Source organism: Phascolarctos cinereus, unplaced genomic scaffold (genome assembly GCF_003287225.1).
Source record: "Phascolarctos cinereus isolate Bilbo 61053 unplaced genomic scaffold, phaCin_HiC Scaffold_8;HRSCAF=390, whole genome shotgun sequence".
Lineage (NCBI taxonomy): Eukaryota > Metazoa > Chordata > Mammalia > Diprotodontia > Phascolarctidae > Phascolarctos > Phascolarctos cinereus.
This window is the reverse complement of record NW_027556291.1, coordinates 72,341,930-72,364,187: the sequence shown is the minus strand read 5'-3', so window position 1 is coordinate 72,364,187 and position 22,258 is coordinate 72,341,930. Positions and strand designations below refer to the sequence as shown.

General features: G+C 44.0%; 1 protein-coding gene across 3 annotated transcripts in view; it reads left to right on the top strand.

The window, feature by feature from the left end:
* Positions 1–2,950: 2,950 nt before the first annotated feature.
* TMLHE (trimethyllysine hydroxylase, epsilon) overlaps positions 2,951–22,258 on the top strand; it is a 107,502-nt gene continuing 88,194 nt past the window's right edge. For all 3 annotated transcript variants that reach the window (XM_020975552.2, XM_020975549.2, XM_020975548.2), the window contains exon 1: positions 2,951–3,252. The gene's annotated coding sequence lies outside the window, so the exon portion shown is untranslated. The remainder of the gene's footprint in view (positions 3,253–22,258) is intronic.

Genomic DNA, 22,258 nt, shown 5'->3' with positions numbered 1-22,258 from the left:
CCCCTTTTAGTCTGACAGTCAATAATGTCCTGTCAGTGCATTGTCTGTTCCAGCCATGTCAGCCTATGTTAACAAAGCCCCTTCCAAGCCTCACACAGCAAAACAATATAGCAATGTTCTGAGTTTCACAGAATCTTAGACTCACAGGATTTCAGAACTGGAGAGGATCATATAGTCCAATCTATGCCTCAAGAGAATCCCATCTGATACTATCCAGCCCTGATTCTCCATCTTCTAAGGGCCCTAACAGACTGTGTTTCAAGGTCATATGCCAATGTGACAATCTGGCTTCTTAGGCCTCTTTTGGTCTTGACACAGTGAATTACAAGGTGCCTTCAAGATTTATCATTCCATGATCTAAGGTCTATCTCAGTTCTGACATTTTGTTTTAAGGACCCTTCTATGCCACTTGCCCTTCCATTTTCTTAGGGATCTTTCAGTTATATCATTTTATCTTCTTTGTTCAATAGTTCCTTCCATGCCTAACAGTCCATGAGACCCTTCCAATTGCTGACAGAGGAACTATGACGAAGTGGATCTTTCTCCCAACAGAGAGGTGATAGATACAAGGTGCAGACACATACATTTTCAAATATAGCCACCATGTGGATTCATTTTGCATGACTGTGCTTATTTGTTACAAGTTTTTGCTTTTGAGTTTGGAAGCTGGGGAGTTGGGGAAGGTAAGGTAAGTAATATTGATACCAGAAAAAAGAGAGAGAGGTATTGGAATACTCTTCTAAGTGCACAAAAGAGAACAGAAGAAAGCCCAGGCAAGCAGAACAGCTTTGGAAGTCATGTCCGGAATATATTATATAATTAAAAAACCAAGTGGTTATGAAAACTGATTCATGGTTTCATATATAATCATCATTTTGGATGCATGTTCCGTATGTAAATGCTATTTTGGCATTTAAATTCAAAATAAAAAAGGAAATGACAAAAGGAAAAATGTATATTTGTATCAGATGACAGAAGTGTGAGTCGTGGGATGCCAGCACTTATTGTATGTATGTATCCCATTGGGCAATTTAGGCTTTGGCTTATGGGACTTAGAGGTCACTCAAGTCAGGTACTCCTCCTTCCCTGCCCCTCTTCCCCAATTCCTTTGTGTTTACTTTTCGTTTACTTATCTGCATATGTACTGAAAAGGGGAAAAGGAGAAAAACCACATCCCTATTGGTATTTTCACTAGAAATGATGCCAGAACATACAAATCAGTTGCAGTTAATGGAAATACAGTTCACAGCTTCTGTCTGAAGAGGGAAATAAAGGAACTGGTAGAGTTAGTTTTATTCAAAGCATCAAGCAATATTATTTCATGGAATATTTGGTCATCTTATCCTGAAGTACTAAGGATGAATAGAAGTAAGCAGACCACCAAGAAGAGGACAGTTTTATCATTTTAATGCATAGGTAAGGACAGGGATGACAACTGTTGGAAACTATGATAAGGGACCAAAAGAAGTAAAAGAGGATTCTTTTTTTGGAAGACAGTTGTAACGCACTGGGAGAGACAGGGGACATCATCACAAAAAAAAAAAGGGAATAGATTGTTTCTCCTAACAAAGAAAAAGAATTGCTTACTGACATAGCAGTAACTATGTGCTCTGTGTAAGTCAGATCATCAAAATTGGAGCAAAGGTAAAAATCATACTAAAATAGATATAAAGATAAAGATGCAAGGTCACTGAGTGTAATGATAGCTGTTCCAACCCCATGGGTGAAGGTCCACAGGGGTGGGGAACCTGCTGCCTCGAGGCCATGTGGCCTTTTAGGTCCTTGGGTGTGGCCTTTTGACTGAGTCCAAGTTTTACCCAACAAATCCTTTTATTAAGGGGATTTGTTCTGTGAAGTTTGAATGTGGCCTCAAGGCCACAGGTTCCCCACACCTGGAAGGAGGAACTGGGGAGTCAGTGTTGGACAACGCAAGAATCCCTGGCTCTCTCACAAGAAGCCCTTGTTCTAAACCCTCACCTCTATCCCCCACTATTCAGGTAACCAAAGGTAAGTCACATCTGAGACCTGTGCCTCAGTTTCCTCATCTGTAAAATGAAGGAGTTGAACTATATGGCCTCTAGATCCTTGCCAGCTCTTAGATCTAGGATCCTAGGATATGAGGGATGGGATAGAAGCCACTGGCTCTGGCCTCCAAGGACAGGAGGCAGTCAAATTTCACCTAGGATGCTTATTATCTGTGTGACCTTGGGCAAGTCAAAGCTTCTCTGTGCTGGTTTCATTTTAAATTGAGGGGTTCGGGGTAAAAGATCTCCCAAGTCCCTTCCAACTCTTGCTCTCTAATTCCACCTGCTCAAAATAATGGCCCAAAGCAAATATTTCTTAGAGATCTTTAAAAACGTCCAACTCATAACCTAGTGAGACTGAAAGGGCTTGGAAATGATCTTATTGTAGAAATATCTACACAGGTCTCTTTAGCTGGTAGGAGTGGGAGTGCAAACTCATCTGACCTGAGCAGTTTGAGTTCGGGACCTGGAGTCAGGAAGACCCGAGGTCCAATGCTGCCTCAGAAGCTTACTAGCTTTGTGACCCTGTCACTCAATCTCTGAGTCTCCCTTTCCTCATCCGTAAAATGGGAATGGGAATTAACATGTGTAAAGTGCTTTGCAAACTTTTAAGCGTTAGTTATTATTTGCAAAAAGCAAACAAAAACTGTTGGTGGAGAATAATAAAAAAGTACGAAAAGCATCACTTTGAGAAAGAATGAAAAGTCGGTTAGGGGAAATTGATCCCTAAGTTGCCGCGCTGAGCCATCGAAGCTATTCTCTCTTTAGCTCAGGGGTCTGCCGGCTCCACCAGTCAGATGCTTGCAGGGCCCGCCCTGGATCTCCAGTTCTGGGCCCCCCTTCCCCGCCCCCCGTCTCCCCGCCTCCCCACCCCCACCCCCCACCCCCGCCCCCAGCGGTCCGGCGCGCGCAAGAGTTGCCATTCCCTAGTGTTAGCTCAGTGCCAGCGCGGCACGGCAGGGAGGGAATCAGGGGGCGCGGCGCTACCCGGGCCTGGCAGGCTCCACGTGGCGGGCCGACCCCCTCCCGCGGGCCCCCCTAGGCTCTCTCCCCGCCTCTCTCCCTCGCAGGCCCGGGGGAGCCCGGGAAGGGCAGCGTAGTCTTCGTGGCCGGAAAGAGCTGGGTGGGGGCGGGGCCGAAGTCTCGGGCCGCCATCCCCTCCCCCTGTCCTCCCCCTCCCGCCGGTGCCCTGGGGCCGCCCGCAGCCCGCCCGCCGCCTCCCGCGCAGGTGGGTGCAGACCGCAGACAGGGTGGGCTCGGGGCGGGGCGGGGCTGGGAGGGCTGCCTTGAGGGGCTCAGGGTTGGGAAGGGGCGTCTGCCCCTCCCTCCCGCCCCTGAAGGGGCTCCTTCTGCGCCAGCTAAGCGGGGGGGGGGCGGGGGGGGCTGCCCGCAAGCACAGAGTAAGGAGGGGCGGGCAGGGGGCTGGGGCGCCCCTGGCCAGTCTGCCAGCCTGCTGCTATGGGCCATGGGCCGCAGCTTGGAACCCTGGGACCCAGGATGTGAGCTCGAGCGCCGGGGTGGACTTTTCAGAGGTCATTGAGTTTAACCCCATTATTTCCCAGATGAGGGGACCCAGGGCAGACTTCGACACGGCACAGCGTGGCTCGCAGAGAGGGGTGAAAGGGAGGAAATAGCTACTTGGAAAGGTGGGAAGGAGGCTCTTTCCGCCCTCTCACTTTCTAAGGAACAGGCCTCACTTTCAACCCGGAATGCTTAATTAACTTCTATTTGCTAAGACCAAGTGCCTCCAAAAGAAGGTGGCCTGTTCTCATCAATGACCTGTAGCCAGAACAGAGTGGTGGCATTTTTGTTAACACGAATAATCTTATTCCCTAGCTCCTCTCTTCTCTACCAGAGCCTGGCCTCTCCACAAGTAGCTCCCTCCATCTGGAGGCTTCAGCTAATTGGAGCACTGTGCAGAGGTTTCTTCCCCTTGACATTCTCATTTGATCGGTACCTAATCTTAGCACTGACAAGTCTCCCCGCCCTCTTTGGCCATTTCCTCAGTCTTTCAATTGAAAATAGCCTATTCAGCAAAATTCAACAGTGGTTGGTGGTAGCTGGAATTGGAAAAAAAAGTAGAGATGATATGGATATTGTCAAGGAATGTAGAGGCTAAAGGAGGGAACTAAGATGTCGTTGGCATACCCAACTGTAGGCCCTTTGAGAGCTCCAGAGCCACCCTCTCCATCAGCTATGTTGTGTGTGGGAGAATAGAAGGTCCAGCTTACAGTAGAGAAGCTTAAAAGCCAACTGGGATATACCAATAATAATAATAATAATAATAATAATAACAATAACACTAATACTGATAACTAGCATTTACATAGCATTTACCAAGTGCCAGGCACTGGTGTGCTAAACACACACATGTGTGAAAGGAGAACAGGTTAAAAAAGAGGTGGGACTCCAAGCTGGATCTCAAAGCAAAGTGAGGTTTCAGACAGAGGTAGGGACCATGGGGAGGACATTCTAGAAAGGGTGAAGCAAAAGAAAAGTAAAGCCTGGATGGAGGTAGAAGATAAGCTTGGGGTATGCAGGAGATACCCAGGAGGGCAGCCATAGGAGGCAAATGTTCTACCACTTCCCAGGGATTCATGAGAGATACTGAGTTCTTTTAAAGTGTAAATTCCCCAGTTAATATGAATACTTTACAGCTTAGTCCATGCTAACAAAAGACTTTACTTCCTAAATTTTCCTTGGGTCTAATTGGATTTGTTAGCCAACTTTGAGGCCACAGAAGACCTAGTAGAGTATCCCTGTCTAGGTCACTGATTTCTGTGACAGGCAATTGGGAGCCAATGCTGGTTTTAGAGCAGAATGGTGACATCATAAAAGCAGTGCTTTAGGCTATTTCATATAAAATTGTGGCACAGGATGAATTGAAAGTGGAGCCAAGTCTGGGAGGCCAGCAAGGGGAGGCAGTTGTACAGATTCTGATTTGAGGGTTAGAATTAGGGTTAGAAGAGGCCTGAACTGTAGCAGCGTGAATAAAGAGGAAGGGACGACTGAGAGAATCTGCAAAGGATTTGTTATCAGTGGGAACTGGCGAGGCTACAAAAGACAAAGATGTCACCGAGATTTCACTTCTAGGGCACTGAAAGACTGACAGTGCTATTTATAAAAATGAGAAAATTCGGAGAGATCTCAGGGATGTGGGTAGAGAGTTTGGTAAATTGGGTTTTAAGCCTATTGAGATGATACAAAGGGATGTATCTGTAAATATGGAACTAAAGCTAGGATAAGAGGCTAGAACTTAAGGTCACAAATTTGTAGGTACAGAGCTAGAATGGACCTTAGACATCAACTTATTGACTCTCTTCAGTTTATAGATGAGGAAACTGAAGCACAAAGAGGCTCAAGCAGTTTACCAAGGAACTCATACTGGCAGTAAGAGGCAAAGTCAAAATTTAAATTCAGGACCTCGGATTCCAAGTCTACCCCTCTTCCCACTCTACCACACCGCCTCCAGTTGTAGGCCTCTGCAGAGGAATGAGATGGCTAAAGAAATGGCAGTGTGTGATCTCTCTGAGGTAATGAGCAGGAGAAAACTAGGCACCCAAGAATTGACTGGACACCCAAATAGGTAGAAAGGGAGACTAAAGAATGGGGAACACAGCTCCTCTGGAGGACATGAAATCAGAGATTGCAAAATGGAAGGAACTTGAGACCTCATTTCTATCTCCAACTTATTCTATATTTGGAGTTTGTGGGAGAGGGTAAGGTTGGAGGTGGTGATGGTGACATGACTAGTTAAGGACATGAATCAGTAGGTGGCACATCCTAACCACCTCAAGCTCAGGTCTCCTGGTCCCAATGCCCGAAGAAGTCAGGAGTCAAAGAACCTCTCCCTCCCCCTTTCTTGTCACAGTGGGAAGTGGGGCCGTATGATACTTTCAGAATAGAATCACATAATTTTGGAAGTGACAAAGACTTTGGAGACCATCTAATACTACCTTCTCATTTTATAGATGAGGAAACTGAAGCCCAGAGAAGGGAGCCCTGAGGTCATTGAGCTTGCTAGTGATGGAGCTGAAACTAGAACCATGGTGTCCTGACTCACATTCTACTTCATTGCCTTTCTATGTGATGGGTTCCAGCCCAGTTATTCATTAATCAACATTCCATCACTCAAGCCCCATTTCCACTTTAGCTCCCATTTTTCAATGGCCCCAGGCCAGTGTAGCAGTAAGGAATTCAGGGCTGGAGTCTAGCTGGCTGAGATGTGGCCTGACAGCATTTCCTGTTTAGCTAGACAGCATGATTGAGAAGTGTAAATCCCAAGATGTGGCTCGAATGGAGCACTGCTGAGGTCACCCTCACTTAGTAGAGTGAGAGGTCTTACTTCTCTCCATTTCTTTCCATAGTTGGGCCCCCAGGTTACTGAGGTACTACAGAGGGCTCAGGGGCATGACTCCTTGCCACCCTCTGCAACCAAAGACCTTGCCAGGTGGCAGAATGATATGGATGTCCCTTCTAGCCTAGTAGTGCAGGAGATGCGTTGGCCTCTCAACCTAAAACCATTGAAAGAGTTCTGGATTTGGTATAAAGAGGTCCCGAGTATAAATTCTGTCTCTGCCACTAATTAATTATGTTAATTTGGGAAGTCCCTTAATTCCCACGAGGGCCTCAGTACCTCATGTCTGAAATGCAGAGTTTGGATTATGTGATCTTGAAAGGCCTTTTCAGTTAGAAATCTATAATCATAGACAGTAGAATTGGCCTATGAAATAATTGATGAAGGACAGCCTAGAATTGGATTGGGAAGTACCTTCCTGAGTCATCTAGTTCACTCCCCCAGCCTGGTACTTGCATCCTTCCCCTAGTTGGCTTTTGCAGGTATGCAGAAGGGGTTATTTATTATGGAAGTTCCTAAAAGTTTACAAAAGAAGCACCAAAGGAAAAAAAACCCTTTTCTCCTTTTTATTCTTTCTTTTTCTAGCCCTCTCCTTATCTCTCTCCTTCTTGATCTGTCCATTCACAGCCCACTGACCTGGGCTGCATTGCAGCCCCAGCTTTTCATCTAAGCTGCCTTGGTTAGGATTCTGGCAAATGGCTCCCAAACCTGCACCTTCCCATCCCTTCTGCTACCAGCCTAGTTCAGGCCCTCCTAACCTGTCACACATTTTATTGCAACAACCTCCCAATAGATGCTCCTGCTTCCACTCTGTTCTCCCTTCTAGTCCAGCCTCCCTGCTGGTTAAAAACATCTCAATACTTTTTACGCACAGCTTCGATTATATCCCCCACTGTTCACAGTCTTTCACTGCTGCCCATTGCGGGCTACATGAAATCCAAATTCCACAGTGTTAAGTGATGCTTCTTTCTTTCAAAATTCTGTGTTATGATTTCCAACCAGAATTGTGAGAAATAAGCCTACCCTGGCCTTGGGTTCCTTTTACACCTTTTTGCTTTTGCTAAAAGTCCTCCTAATCTCTTACTCTTATATGTCTTTCCTTGAAAACAGTAGCATGACTATATTAAGCATGTAGAATTAAAATACTCATTGATTATCTTGAGAATTTTTAGCTCAAAAACATATGTAAACCATCATTCATCAAAATAGGAATTAAATCATGAGGAATTTATATTAGCAAGAACTTCCCACAGTAACAGACATATCACAGACAGAAAAGACTTGTTGACAGAAGGGAGCAGACACATGTATCCTTGGGGACCAAAGCTGGACCTGAGCTAACTAGGCAAAGCTAGGCTAGAGCAAGACAAATACCTTTCTCAGAATCCGGGCTGGACCTTCTTGCTGGCGGGCTGTGAGAGTTCCTGATCTCTTCGAAAAGCTAGGGCCTCCTTGGAGATGGGCTCTGAGAGCATTGGTCTCCTCCAGCAGAGCCCACTTGCAAGCCGATGTCCAGGGAGAGAGAAGGAGAGCTGTTCCCACTGAGCTCTCCAAGTCAGAGACAGCAAGACAGGGAGCAAGTCTTAGACTTGTCTCTTTGTTGGGGTTGAGCCTTTTTAAAAACCAGGGAAGATATTGATCACATTAGTCACTCCCCTTCTTTCCCATGATTGGAGTATCTCAGGAATGTTCATGGTTCTGTCACATTTCTTCCTGTATCAGTTTGACTTGGCAAATATGTTTCTTCTTTGTACTCATAAGTTAGATAGAAGAGCATTATAGACAATCCTTGTATCTTCTTCAAGGACTAGAAAATCTTCCCGTGGGAAGGAAGGAGGTGTAGCTTTGTAGGGACATTGTGTAGACTGTGTTCTGCCAGCTTTTGCCCTAAGAATCACAGAGTGACCTTGTAAAGGTTTTGCTGATTGTAGTTTTTCTTAAACCTGCTGCATTCCTGTGTAAAGTTTGTTCCCACAATTGTTATTGCATGCAGTGTATTTTCAGAAGTATAACAGTCAAGCCTATGATCAATCAGATGAAGCAGAGGGAAGGGTACCCCTTTCAAGGGAGGAAAACAATGAGTTCTTCCAAAAAGTCCTGCCACCACCATTAGGGGGGCTCTTGCTTTCGACCTTCCTTCTCACTGCTCCCAGAATATCTGCCTGGGACCAATTCAGTACTCAAATGTGGTAGGGAGAAACATGAGTGTGACTTGTGGATGTCTTTCATGAGCATTCCAGTAGGCAGCATGCTAAGCTTAGACTGACATGTCAGGCCCATTGCCACAAGGGAGAACCTCCTAACAATCAGAGCTATCTCTATGGGGTGGTTGGCCTTGGGAGGTGGCAAAGGCTGTAGGACCCCTGTCAGCTACGCTATAGAAGGAATTCTCATTTAGACGTGGATTGGCCTGGATGCCTCTGAGGTGTCTTCTGCCTCTGACATCCTGGCATTTCATGTTTATTTTGTGTTGGCCTAAAGTAGTCCATTCTTCCATGTTTGCATATTGCTTTGTTCATATTGGTTCCTACACCTGGAATGCCCTTCCTCCCCCATTCTCTGCTGACATTTCACCCATCCTTCAAGGCCCAGCTCAAACCTCTATGAAGTCTTTTTTGATTCCCATTGTTGGAGGGAATCATGAAATCTTCCAAGTCTTTTTGTACCTCATGCAGGTATCAAATTCTGCACTGTTTTCTTGTTATTTGTATGAATCTAGTTTCTCCTGTGATATTTTAACCTTCTTAAAGGCAGGGTCATATCTTCTTTATCATTGTATCTTCTCCCAGTGCCTTATACATAGTAGATGTTTAGTAAATGCTTATTGACTGAAATAGAACTTTCCTAAGTTCTGCTACAATAGACACCTTTTCTTCCTGTCAAAATATAACTGAGTTGCAAAGTCCTCATGCCCATAGCCTCATGCTTTGCTTTTTAGCTTTCAAAAAGAAAAATGGAAGACATGGAAGGTCAGGGTCTAAGGTTTAGGATTAAGTATTAGAGAGGATCCACTTCCAGGAAGAGATTTGGGACTCATGTCTGAGGATTCCAATCCAAGTTGGGTCCTGAGATCTGACTCTCTGGGCCAGGCTGATAGCCAGCATCCTCCTGGGTTCTCTCAGATGTTGTCACTAGCTATGGCCTTGACTCCTCCTCTCTCCCTAGGGAGCTCTCAAGTGAGGGGCAAAGCTGCTATTCAAGGAGAGCAATTTGGAAACTTTTTTCTGCCCTGGAACCACATGGGTAGGATGTAGAGGCCTATGTACAGCCTGTCTGTAGCCCGTTCTTGGGATCTGCAGTAGGCAGCAGTTCTCAAAATTTGCTAGCTCTTGGTCTGGGCCATTGCCATTAACTGCATATGTGCCTCTGGGCTCTGTCCTGAGCTCTGTTCTTTTTACCATCTACTGTATTGCTCAGTGATCTCATTAACTCCCATGCTTTCAATGCTCATTTTCCATGTAGATGCTTCCCATATCTGTGTATATAGCCCTAGTCTCTCCACTGAGCTATGCCCACATACTTCCAGCTGCTTCTTGGGCATCCCAAACTGGATGTCCATCAGACAGGCACCTCAAACTCAATACAACCCAAACAGAGTTCATTGTCTTTTCCCCCAAATCCCTCCCTCTTCCAAACCTCTCTATTACTTCAGAGGGTACCACCATCCAGTCACCCCGGTTCACAGCCTTGGTTCACTACCTCTCACTCATCTTCCAGGTCCAGTCCCTTGGCAAATCTTGTCATTTCTACCTTCACAGCATCTTATATATGTCCCATTCTCTCCACTCACACAGTCACTGCTAGTTCAGATCCTAATCACTCTCCTCTGGACTATTTCAATAACCTTCTAACTATTATCTCTATTCCAGTCCATCTTGGCTCAGCTACGAAGGTGATTTTTCTAAAGGGACCATGTTACTCTCCCGCTCAGTGTGCTCCATTGGCTCCCTGTTACCTCCAGGATCAAATATAAACACCTCTGTTTGACATTTAGAGCTTTCCATAACTTGGTCCTCTCCTACCTTTCCAGTCTGCTTACTCTTGACTCTTCTCCATGCCCTCTACCAGCCAGCACCACTGACCTTTTGTGGATACAGCATCCCATCTCTGAGCCTTTGCATTGACTTTCCCTCATGCCTGGAATGCTCTGTCCCCTTGCCTCAACCTCCCTTCCCTAGCTTTCCTCAAGATTCAGCTCAAGTGCCCTGTTCTAGAGGAGGCGCTAATTGCCCAGTCCTTCCAGTTTTCCTTCCATCTACCCTGTGTATATGGAAGACCTATTTACTTACATTTTGTTTCCTGCATTATTAGGAGGTCCACCCCTTGAGGGCAGGGGCCTTTTGTCCTTTGTATCCCTAGCACTGTAGCACAGTGCCCGGCACATGATAAATACTTAATAAAGGCTTGTGACTAACTAACTTTGGAAGTGGTGACTTGAGTTCTGAGGTAGGCTGTGTGACTGTGGGACAGTTGCTTGACCTCTCAGACCCACATTTCCTGCCTCTTAGGGCTTTTGTGAAGAAAGCCCCTCGTCAGCTTGAAGCACATTAGGAAAGTAAGTGCTTTTTGGGGGGTGGGGGAGAGCAGACAACGGAATTCAGTGCAATAAGAAACTCCCAGTACGTACACTCCTTTATCCAACCCTCAGGGAGCTCATAGGACACCGAGAGCTCAAAAGATGGATTGATCAGCCTGCATGTACAATCATTATAATAGCTACAATTTATGTAGCACTTGAAGGTTTGTGGCAAACATCTTACATATGTTATCTTATTTGACCTTCATGACACCCTACCAGGTAGGTATTGTCCTTACTATCACCATTTTACTGATGAGGAAACTGAGGCTTACAGTTTCTAACCCTAAATGACTTGTCCAGAATCACACCACACCTGTCAGACAATAAACATATGTTAAGCTCCTGGTATGTGCCAGGCACTTGCTAAGCACTGGAAATACAAAAAGAGGCAAAAGGCAGTCCCTTCCCATGAAGAGCTCAGTCCAATGGAGGAGACACACATAAAGAAGCTGAGAAGTAGGGGTTTAGGGTGGGGAGGCCCTGGGAAAGGTTCTGATGTGGGAGCATGTTGGAAAAGACAGAGAAATCCCAAAGTAGGACATCCAACTGAGAAACTGAGGACATGTTCTGACCTGGGCTCTTTCCTTAAATGGTGCTTGTGGAATTTGTGCCTCTAGGAAGTGTCTGAAGCAGGGTTTCAACTCAGGTCTTCCTGGCTTCAACTACATTTAGCTGCCTCTAAGAGCCTAGAACCTGGGTCTCCCTGCTCTGAAGCTGACTTTCCATATACTAGGTCACTCTGAGCTCATGTTATCCCACTTATTCCTGCTTCTCACTGTAGATAAAACTTCATGAAAATGAATTAGCTCTTAGTTATTGTTTTTTATGGGATATCAGTGAAATGAACATAAAAAAACCTACCATTTTATGTCAGAAACAAAAGTGTAGATGCTCCAAGAGCATAGCCTGTAGATAATCTGGAGGCCTTGGCCTGCCCATTTTAGGACAGCCAGTGCTGGAAGCCATGCCACTCCTGGAAGATGCCAGTGCAGCTCCCAAATGCCTTTTGTACCACTCCAAGCTAGTCAATCCTGTTGCCCAAAGTGGAAAGGGAATTGAATTGGGAATTGGAGGACAAGGGTTCACATCCTAGCTTTGCCATTTATTACTATGTGTATGTGACTGTAGACAAATCCTTCACCTTCATCTGTAAAATGGGTAGGCTTGGACTAGATGGTGTCTAAGGCTCCTTCTCACTCTAGCTCTGTGATTCTAGAGGTTATAGGAATGAATAGCCAAACTCTCTGTCAAAGGCCCCCCTCAACCAGATTTTTTCTATCTTGTATCTCTGCAATACTTATATTTTGACCTTTTTGTCTGGAGGAAGACAAGCTAGGCTTGATAGCATTCTGTCAAGAAGGCAGGGTAGAGCAGGAGAAGATGGTTGTTGACATGGCCTCATCAGTTAAGGAGGCCTTTTCAGGTGAGTGATAATTTTTATATTTCAAGGATATGAGAATTCATCCATGTGGGTACTCCCCCCACCTTTCTGCGGCACAGACCAAAACCTTATCACTCTAGGCCTTAGTAAACACTTTCCTGAATTAGGACTGAAACTTGGCATTTAATTTATATAAGCTAGTTCTTGTATAACAGGCTAAATGCTGCAAGAGACCCAAAATGAGTGATATGGATGAATGAGCCAGTAAAGGCAGCTAAGAAGGAGGGGTCAGACAGCTCAGAACTGAAGAAAGTCAGAGCAGTGTTGTGAAAACTCCAGGTGGAGAGAGTTTTAGAAGGAGAGGAAGTGGAGGCAATGAGTATGACAAGCTTCTTCTAGGACTTGACCTGACAAAGGGAGAGAGAGAGAGAGAGAGAGAGAGAGAGAGAGAGAGAGAGAGAGAGAGAGAGAGAGAGAGAGAGAGAGAGAGAAAGAGAAAGAGAAGGAGAAGGAAAAGGAGAAGGAAGACAATAGCTTGAGGGATTGGAAGGCTCTAGACAGGTTGGTTTTGGGTTTTAGGATTGAGAGGGAATGGAGCAAATGCAACAACTGTCTATACTCGTGGCCTCCACTTCTCTCAGTTATCTCTCAAACCCTCTCTGGCTTCCAGTCCCATCACCCAACTGAAATTTGTCTCTCAGAAGTTATCAGTGATCTCTCAAGTACCAGTTTCATGGCCTTTTCTCAGTTCTCATCCTTCTTGCCTTTTTTATAGCATTCAACACTATTGACTATCCTTTCTTCCTGGCTATCCTCTCCCCCCTAGGTTTTGATGATGCTGGTCTCTCTTGGTTCTCCTGTCTAGTCATTTCTTCTCAGTCTTCTTTGCTGGGATCATCATCCATCTAATACATCCTAAATGTAGATGTACCTTAAGGCTCTACTCAGGGCCCTTTTCTCTTACTGAACTCTGGTCAATGGATTCAAATATTACCTGTATGCAGATGAGTCCCAGGTCTAAGTTTCCAGCCCTAGCCTCTCTCCTGAGCTCTAGTCCTGAATCACCAACTGCCATTTGGACATCTCTGATATAGGCATTTCAAACTCTGTATATCATCAAGAGAACTTCTTTCTCTCCCTCCTTCCCCAAATCCATCTTTCTTCTGATCTTCCCTATATCTGTCAAGAATGAAACCATCCTTCCAGTCACCTTGGAGTCATCCTGAGCTTCTTACTCTCCCTCACATCACAAGTGACCATTTGTCGGTTTGAAGATTCTCCCTTTACTACATTTCTCAAATCCTTTCACTTATGCCTACTCACATAGCCAATGCTCTCCTGTGGATCCTCATAACAACTTGCTGGTGGATTATCTCCCTGGCTCAAGTCTCTTCCCTTTCCACACAGTTAACCGAAGTCATATCTCTAAAGCAGAGCTCAGACCATGTCATGGTCCTGCTAAAGAAACTCCTTATTGTCATGAGAATTGAATGCAAATTCCTGTTTGCCTTTTAAAGCCCTTCCCAGCTTGGGCCCAGCCTACCTTTCATAGGATCACAAGCTTTCTATAGATGTAGAGATGAAAGAAGCCTTGGAGGGTATCCTAACTCCTTCATTTTTATATAAGAAATGGAAGCCCAAGGTCATATAGGTAGTAAATGCCAGTGGCAGGATTTAAACTTAAGTCCTGGGACTTGCACAAATCTAGTGCTCTTCCTATTGCTCCCTACTGCTTTCTAGTCTTACACATGACCAAGGCCTTGCCAAATTGGCCTTCTTGGTTATTTCTTTTTTTAATATTTATGCTTTATTTTTTAAAAAATTTAATTAATTTTTAGTTTCAACATTCACCTCCATAAGCTTTTGAGTTCTCCCCTTCCTTCCCCTCCCCCTCCCCGAAGATGGCATACAATCTGATATAAGCTCTACGTATACATTCCTATTAAACATATTTAGGAGGAACCACAAGAAAGAAAAAAACAAAACAAAACAGAAGAAAAAAAAAGAGCAAATAGTATGCTTTGATCTGCATCCAGACTCTACAATTCCCTCTCCAGATGTGGATAGCATTTTCTATCATGAGACTTCTGGAGATGTCTTAGATCCTTGCATTGCTGAGAAGAGCTAAGTCTATCAAAGTTAGTCATTGCACAATGTGGCTGTTACTGTGTACAATGCTCTGGTTTTCTCACTTCACTAAGCATCAGTTCATATAAATGTTTTCAGGTTTTTCTGAAGTCCACTTACTCATCATTTGTTATAGCACAATACATTCCATTGCATTCATATACCACAACTCATTCAGCCATTCACCAATTGATGGGCATTCCCTCAATTTCCAACTCTTTGCCACCACAGAAAGAGCTACTATAAATATTTTTGTACATGTGGGTCCTTTTCCCTTTTTTTTTTGATCTCTTTGGGATATGGACCTAGAAGTGCTATTGCTGGGTTAAAGGGTGTGCACATTTTTACAGCCCTTTGGGCATAGTTCCAAATTGTTCTCCAAAATGGTTGGATCATTTCACAACTCTACCAACAATGCATTACTGTTCCAATTTTCCCACATCTTCTCCAACATTTATCATTTTCCTGTTTTGTCATGTTGGCCAATCTGATAGGTATGATGTGGTGCCTCAGAGTTGCTTTGATTTGCATTTCTCTAATCAGTAGTGAGTTAGAGCATTTTTTCATATGACTATAGATAGCTTTAATTTTTCATCTGAAAACTGCCTGTTCATATCCTTTGACCATTTATCAATTGGGGAATGGCTTGTCTTCTTGCTATTTCTTACACCATTTCATCTCCTGTCTCCATGCCTTTGTACAGGCTGTCCCATGTGCCTGAAATGTCCTCCCTCCTCATCTCTACCTCTCAGAATCCTTAATTTCCTTTTGAAGCCCAGCTCAAATGCTGCTGTGCCATGAGGCCTTTCCTGTTTGCCCTCTAGCTGTTTGTGCCTCTCTTACAAAGTTCCATTGTATTTATTTTGGATTTACCTTGTATATCCTGATTTTGTATATGTGTATGTCCTCCCCCCACCCCCCAAACATGTCAGCTCCTTGAGGGCTGGGATTGTTTGATTTTGATCTGTGTTCTCAGCATTCAGCACCTTATGAAATGCTGATTGGTTGATTGATAGCACTAGGAATCATTTTCTTGCACTTGTTACATTAACGTTAGGGACTCCATTTTGCCTTTATCCACCATTTTGTGAAGTTAAGATTCAGCTCCATGTGAGTCACCTGATTTTAATGATTTTGCAAGACTACTCCCCCTCCCCACTATCACTCAACCACAAGGATACCCCTCTACCACTTACCTGAGTGTCTCCCTATTCCCTCTACTAAAAAAGAAATTAGGTGGCTTAATCTTTACATCCTGTTTATCACTTTCTCCAAATTGTGTATTAACCATATAGAAACAAGGGTTCAAGGCCTTTTGTGCTACTGAGAGCTTTGGGCCTGATTTGTTTTTGCAACTGTACGCCTTGTTGAATAAATCACCTGTCCAGATGATAGTTGTTTTTTGTTTTTTTTAATTTCATTGTAACATAGTCTAGCTTCAGTTGGCCTCTTTTCCACTTCTGCCCTTTGCTTCTGATTTTTCCATCTGGGGTTACCAAACAGGCCTTGGAGGCAGTTATTATTCCCACTCCAGTATTCCCTTCTCCAGGATACACAGCTCCTAGGTTTTCAACTGATCATGTTATGGTGGGAGGCCAAGGCCATTGGGCTCGCACTTCTGTAGCTTTTCTCCAGATTATCAACATCCTTCTGAAACTGTTGGAGCTTGAGTAGAACACACTATTCTCTCTTTTTTCTAAAAACAGTTTTTGCAACAAAAGAATTGCTGAGTTTTTGAAATGTTTGTAAGCATTCACTCATGAGTCTTTGAGTTTATGATTTGGTTTTAATGTGGCAGCTTCTGGATAAGCTGTTCCAGTTTCTCTTTTAGAAATAGATTCATTTGTTATCTCTTTCATGCTCATCAGTTTTGGTTGTTAATATTTTTGTAGTTATCTATTTTTTTGTGTCATCCCAAGTTTTCTGGACTGTATGTAGCATTACTTTTAGAATTTTTAAGATTCTTGCAATTTTCTTTGTTTTGTCTCCATTCTTGTAACTTTTCCTCTCTCTTTTTTAAAATTTTTTTGATACTTTGGCTTTTTCTCTCTCTCTCTCTGTCTCTCTCTCCTGAAATGGGGGTCTGCATGGAAATTTTCAGGAGTCAGAGGTGTTACAGGTACTGAATCTTCTAGGAAGCCCCCCTTTTGAGAAGAATGCCATGAGAATGATAGAATTTCAGGGTTGAAAATTGTCAGCTTGCTCAGTCCCCACCTGAGCGAGGGTGCCACCTTTCCTAAGGAGAGTCCCAAAGGCTAAATTTTGCTCTGCTGAGTTCAATGTAGTCAGTAAACACTGAAGGGTCTTATATTTTCTCTACCACTCACTCAACAGTGTTACTGTGAAAATGTGGTCTGCTGCAGCGAATTGGCTATGAAAGCCTGTCTGTTCCCTTCTCCTGTTCTCATCAGGCCTTTCCCTGATGTGGGCCTTCTTACAAGCCTTTCATAATACTTTCTCCCAATTTGCCAGGAATCCAAGTCAAGCACTTAGGCCTCTAGTTTGAAAAATTCTTTCATTTCTCCCACATTTGAAAACCAGACCCACATTTCTTCCTATTCTGCCTTGTGGCACCTCTCCTATTCTTGGTGACTTTGCCAAGATCCTAAACAACAACTTAGTTCTTATATCTCATGGCCACCTGGGGACTTGAATTCCCTTGATGCTTGGGTGCTCTCTTTTTTATTTCGTTGATCTTGGGATCAAGTTGTCTATTAACCACTTGAATTCCCTAACCTTTTCAATCTGAACATCCCCCTTGATTGAAGAAACAGAAGCAAAATATGAGCTGAGTAGTTGTTCTCTAGTGTCCAGATTGTCTCTCCCAAGTAGTGGTGCTGTCCCTTCTTTTATCTTCCTCTTGCCTCCAACATAGCTCAAAGAGTGCTTTGGATCACCCTTAGCATCCATTCATTGCCAGACTCTGCTCCTTTTGTGTTTTCGAGTTCCTGGCATTCTTACAGAATGGAGCCATGCTTTCATCCTTCCTTTCTCATGCACCTTTGCTTCCATCCTCTGTATATGTATTTTCAAAATCTAACTCAGTTGCTGAGTTTCCTGAGTAGCCATGTTGGTCTATTTAGACAATTCCTTCTTTTGGGGCTGTTGGAATTCTGTTCTCTATTTCACTTTTCCTATGTTGTCTTAAGCCTTGGGACTCTGCCTAGCCTTTATTTTTTTAAGATAGAATTTATATATCACTTTGCTAGACACATGTCATTTCATTTGGCCAGTTTCTTTGACCCTTTCTCAAAAATTTTTGATCCTTATCTGACAGGAATGCTAAGATGAGATGTTAAGGTCATTTTCTCCCAAGCTTGCTGTCACTTCTTGCCAGCCACATTGGTCAGAATCATGTCCACAAGAGTAGATACCCTTGTTGCATTTTTGTTTTCTAAAGGATAAGATGATTTGAAAGTCAAGAATTTCTTCTTTGTTCTCCTTTTAGCAGAGAAATTAATTCCTTCAACTAGTATCTAATAATTATGGCATCTTAGCATGACAGTATCCTGCTGCCTAGGGCTGTGCTTTTGGACCATTTCATCCCTCTCTTCCTCTTGTCTGGATGGCTTGTGACATGTTCCACTTACAATCTCTCTTCTCTTTCCCCTTCCACTGGTTCTCACCCAAATGTTTCTGACTGTATTTCATGAATTTCCACCCAGTACTTTATCTTGTTGATAGATCCAGTATTATATCACTGCCACACAGATCCAATCTGATCCTTTGGAATCAACTATACCCTGAGTTTTCCCTATTCCAGCCCTAAGTTGTGCCACCCTCCCCCCATCTCAGGGAGCCCTATAATTTGAATGTACTTAGTTCCTTGCATTGACCCCATGATGAAATCACTCTGGTTGGCTCAGATGACCTGTGAAGCCTGGTGCCTGACTTTGTGGGGCTGCTGGCTCCCTTCAAGGATTCCCATAAGTGCCACTTCCTACTAGAGAGCTCTCCTGCCTCTCCCAGTGGTTAATACTGACCACCCCTTCCCACAGTGATTTTGTATTCATGTTGAATATATTAGGTATTGACTTGTCTGTGCCTATGTTTTCTTCTAGCAAAATGGTCTTCCTTGATAACAAAGGGTATCTCATTTTTGTTTTTCTCTCTCAAGGGCCTAGCACATAGTAAGGGCTTAAGAAATATTTATTGTTGTTGAAAAAATTTCCATAATGGTCAGTGGCACAAAGATTTGGAGCCCAAGGATGTTGCCTTGCATCCTCTGAGGGTGCTTGTGTTAGCAGCATTCAAACCTGATACCTGACATGGTTCTCTCTGGTAGGACCTTCACCAGCTTTGGTGAGCTGATTGCCTTTCTTGATAAGGAGGGCTTGAAAGTTCTCTAATGGAGTTCATTTTTTGTTGTTGTTAAGAATTTATAGAAGATGATATCTAAGGAGAAAGGCATTGGGCTTTTCTTATCAGAAGATGTGGCCTGGTGTACTCTCATTATCAAGTGATCAACCCATGATTTGTTGCTGTTGTTGCTCAGTCGTTTCAGTTATATCCGACTCTTCATGATCCCATTTGGGGTTTTCTTGGCAAAGATTCTGGACTAGTGTGCCATTTTCTTCTCCCACTTATTTTACAGATGAGGAAACTGAGGCAAAAAGGGTTAAATGACTTGCCCAGGGTCACACAGCTAGTAAGTGTCTAAGGCCAAATTTGAACTCAGGTAGATGAGTCTTCCTGACTCCAGGCCTAGCACTCTATGCACTGTACTACCTAGCTGCTCTTCCCTTCACCTTAAGAAGTGGTAAAACCTTGTCAAAAGCTCCTTCCTTCTCAGTGAAGCCCAGGATGGGCGATGGGCCCCAACCACCAAGAGTAAGGAGGTTTCTCAGACACCAGAGGGCAGTGGTGAACTTGGGCCTGAGCTGGGCTGAGCTGATGGTGGTTACACCAATGAGCCAGCTCCTCACCCCCTCCAGCTGGCACTTCCCATATTCAGAATCATAATAAGCATATGTACATTGATATAGGAATTTAAGGGTTCCAAAGGCTTTCATCACAGTAGCCCAGTGATGTAGGTAGTCTAAGTATCATTAGTACCCACATTTTCACAGAGAAGGAAACAAGCCTGAGACCTGAAGTGATTTGAGAGGGAGCAAGGTACAGTGGGAAAGGTTCAGAGTCACAGGCTATGGTGTCAAGTTCTTTTCCCCCTGACTTTCAGTTTCCTCCTTTGTAATATAAGGGGTGGAGGGAAGGAGAGGGCAAACACCATGAGCCTAGAAAATAGTTTTAAAGCATTCTTCATTCTCTTCCACTCTCCTTCTTCCTTTTTTACCTGTCTATGACTCTGTCAACCTCAAGAGGCAAGTCATCACAGCTGGGAGGTCAACTGCTTATAAAACCTTATCCATATCCTAGAAGGACTGAATCTAAAGTCCAAGTGATCTTCATAGGTAGGAAAGGACAGACAGGAAGGGAGTTTCAAGGTGAGCAGCAGGGATCTGTTCTTAGCCTTTTTGTTTTTTGTCATTGACTTGGCTGAAGGTACAAATTGAGATGCTTGGCTGATTCTCAGATGAAACAAAGCAAAGAGGGGTAACTAAGTGTTGGATAATTGAGTCAGGAGTCACAATGATGCCCACTGTTAGAATGACAGGCCAAAACTTAATCTGATGGAATATAATGGGAATAAATGTCAGGTCCTACATTTGGGTTAACAAAATCAGCTGTTCAGGTACAAGATCAGAGAGGCCTGGTTAGACAACAGTTCCTATGCAGAAGGTCTTGGGGGCTTAGCAGACTGCTAGCTCTTTATGAATCCACTGTGGGATATGGTATGGCTAATAGCTTAATGTACTTTTGGATTTTAGTGAGAGCTAGAACTTATAGGACTACAGGTGACAATTGTTCTAGACCCTGCCTTGATCAGACAGTGTTTCAAAGATTGTCCTTAATTTTCAGTACCACCTCTTAAGGAAAGACCTTGATGTGGTAAAGAAGATTCCTGTTCAACTAGGTGGCCTCTGAGACTCCTTCCACCTCTTGAATTTCTGATAAGCTGGAGTGTGTCCAGATGAGAGCAGACAGGATGGGGAGTAGGAGAATGCAGCCCAAGCTACATGAGGATCACTTGGGAAGAAAAGGGGGGAGAGGGGAAGGTAGGGGGGGATGACACACACATACACACTAACTGTTTTCAAATGGCCCCAGAGGGAAGAAAGAGGAACAAGTGCTGAAAGTTCCAGAGGCTCTCCAGATGTAGGCTTGATGGAATGAAAAAATCTACAAATAATGAGAAGTATCTCAAAAGTGGAAGGGGCTACCTCGGGAGGTAGTGAGTGCCCTGTCACTAGAGAGAGGGTTTGCAGTGGAGATGGAGGACATTCCAAGTCGATGTTTAGAAAGCATGGAAAGGTTGGCAGAAGCACACTCATGTATGATTTACAACAAGCCTGGAAGGGAGGTCATTTTGGGGTGGTTGTTTTGGACCAGACTTGTGATTTTAATCTACATAGGGACTTCTAGGGAGGGAGGAAAACTCCTCCTAATGCAGATGAACAACTGCTCAGACTCTGAACACCCTGAGACTCAGAGAAATGAAATGATTAGCCAGCAGTGGAGGAGAGATTAGAACTCTTCTTGTCTTTGTGGCCAGCACTCTGTCCACTAGGCCATGAACTAGAGTATAGACATAGGTGGCCTAGGCAGCTTCCAATGTCCTTTCTAGCTCAGAGATTCAATGAGCCCTCATACTCCTACCATGGGACCTACTTTTCCCTAAATACCAATGTTTCTGATCAGTCATTCCATTTTGTTTTCAGTTACCATAGTACCTTATTTACCCTCCATTGTCCACAAATGAGTTGTTTCACAGAAATGAGTTTTCCAAAGTACTGAAGCCTGTTGCCATGTGGACCCAAACTGTTTTTTAATGATTTTGTTGAAAGGTTTTGCCGTGCATTCTTTCTGTGTTTCCCTGTTCACTAGAACATCTCCTTTTCCTTCTCCCCCATCCTGAAGAACCCGGGTTTAACTATAGTTAAGCACAGAAATTCTATTTGGGTGTTGTAATATCCAACAGTGATCATGCAATTAATGAACCCTCTGGGAATGGGATTCCTGTTTTAAAAAAAAAAAAAGGAAAGGGGATCCTTAAATCATTAGTAGCAGAATTGGAGTGAGTCACATGGCCTGACATCAGTGTTCCCAGGCTACCAAGTGACAGGGGACAAAATACCTTTAATTATAATGGTGGATTGGAGGGAGTGAGCCCTGGTTTGGGAAGCAGTCACAAGTTATGGATTCTGATTCTGGCTCTGTAGGACCTCAGACAAATCTCTTCCCCTCTCTGGCCCTCAGTCTTCTCTTCTGCCTAAATGAAGGAATGCCTTAGTTTGGGATGAAGTTTGGGGGATTCCAAAATGCGCTCATTACAAGGAAGTTGGAAACATAGGCAGTCAGCAGCCAAAAAGGAGAACAAGCCAGCTTTATTGAGGGGAAATACAGTAAGGGAGAGCGGAAACAGGTTCCCTGGGATCCCAGGGGAATTGGGCACCAAAAGCTAATGGAATTTAGCTAGGATCGGTTGCAAGAATTATCTGGGTCCTTGGCTAGCTACTGCCCTAAAGAAGTCAGCACAGGATCCAGGTAGACAGGTGCATTACCTTCAGACAAATAGGTTATTATCCACTCAAGAGGATGGCATACCCCATCACAAGGTGGTGGGCATTGTGTGCCTCAGCCTCTCAGGGATGACACAACACACACATACACACACACACACATACATACATACATACATACGCACATACACACATGTACACATGTACACA